Below are 1,755 nucleotides of genomic sequence, written 5' to 3'. Positions count from 1 at the left end.
AGTTTCTAGGTTGAACTGTATCAAAAACTTATTTGGTGACTGGAAAAAAAAAAGGATTATTTTTGTGCTCCAAACATGAAAGTCTGGATTACTTTTCCACCGGATGAGAAGAGAAGGCATCGCCCAATGTAATGAATCATAGAATGGCCTGGGTTGAAAAAGACCACAATGATCATCTAGTTCCAACCCCCTGCTATGTGCAGGGTTGCCAACCACCAGACCAGGCTGCTCAAAGCCTGGCCTTGAATGCCTCCAGGGATGGGACATCCACAACCTCCTTGGGCAACCTGTTCCAGCGCATCACCACCCTCTGTGTGAAAAACTTCCTCCTAATATCTGACCTAAACCTCCCCCATCTCAGTTTAAAACCATTCCCCCTTGTCCTATCACTATCTACCATTGTAAAAAGTTGTTAATGAAGCCTTTCACTTCTGTGACTGCTGGTGGCAGCTGCTTGTGTCTCCCCATGTCAGCAACAGCCCCATCCCATGTGCACTGCTGGGATCTCTGGAGTTTGGACACCGGCAGCGCAGCCTTGTTCCTGAACCCAGAGGTGAAAGCACTCTCTCCATTGTCCAGGCTCCGGTACAGCCTCCAGAGAATGCCTACAAGCCATGAGCCACCCTGAGGCTCCAGCAGTACCTCAGGTCTGTCAGGTGCCACCTAGGCCTCTGCTCCAAAGGAAGCCTCGCAGTCCTTCACACACTTGATTGCACATCACGTTTCTGAAGCAAATCCAACCCCAACACCTAAACTTGGCAGAAGAGAAACGAGGAGAATTTATTTGCCATGGAGCGTGCAGGGAGGCTTACAGTGTCAGCAGGCTCTGATGGTCTTCCAGCTGATCAAGCTCCTTATCCAAAGCACCAAAACATAACCCATATTTTGATCCAAGCAGAACTTTGCAGGTTCATCAAGGGCTGCAGGGAGTGGTGAGGGTTAACAGACATAGGCCCATGGGTCATGAGGTGGCTTTGTCCCTCTTTCCTGTTTGCTTGGTGCAAGGAGAGGCACTGTGCATACCTGGCAAGCAGGAGCACACTGTGGGCTGGATAAGTGCTTCAAGCTGTCTCACTCCTCTGTGGATCTGTGCCTCAGACATGCCTCCGCTGTGACTGGCATGTGCTCTCATTTGCTTTCAAGATGAAGAAAATTGTTAGAAGCTATTCACTTACAAAACACACTGATTCATGAAAATCATCTGTTCATTGATTTATCTCTTTCAGGCTCAGAAGGGACATTCCAATTATCAGGTCTGATGCTCTGCACAGCACATGCCCCATGATTTCTGGATCTAATGCTTGAAGCAGATGAATCTCAAATGTAATTTAAGAATTTAAGGTGCCATTACGATGCAACGGTCAGTGAATAAAATGGATAGGTTAATGGGCTTATATCTGTAGGCTGGAGAGTCCTGTGCAGCTAAAATGCCTTGACCCTGACTCCATATCCTGGAATAAAAAATGTCAGCAAGGCAAATGAACTCATTACTGCCTAAGAAAGGTCTCCACTGACAAAAAATGATGTGTGCCTATTATTTGAACCAGTGTGTCCATCTCCCCTCAGTTCTGGATCTCAGAGCAGGAGATAAGAGTTTATTTACTGTGTGTATTCACTTTCTGTGCATAGATGTGTAAACATGCTGATGCAAGATTAGGTGTTGCAGAAGCAGGGCATGACACCAAGTGCCTAAAAGTAGAGCAAGTACAATTCTGATAGCACTTCATAACACATCTGAGCAGGATGCACTACTGG

Source organism: Meleagris gallopavo, chromosome 1 (genome assembly GCF_000146605.3).
Source record: "Meleagris gallopavo isolate NT-WF06-2002-E0010 breed Aviagen turkey brand Nicholas breeding stock chromosome 1, Turkey_5.1, whole genome shotgun sequence".
NCBI lineage: Eukaryota > Metazoa > Chordata > Aves > Galliformes > Phasianidae > Meleagris > Meleagris gallopavo.
The sequence above is the reverse complement of the archived record's forward strand: the minus strand, read 5'-3'. Positions refer to the sequence as shown.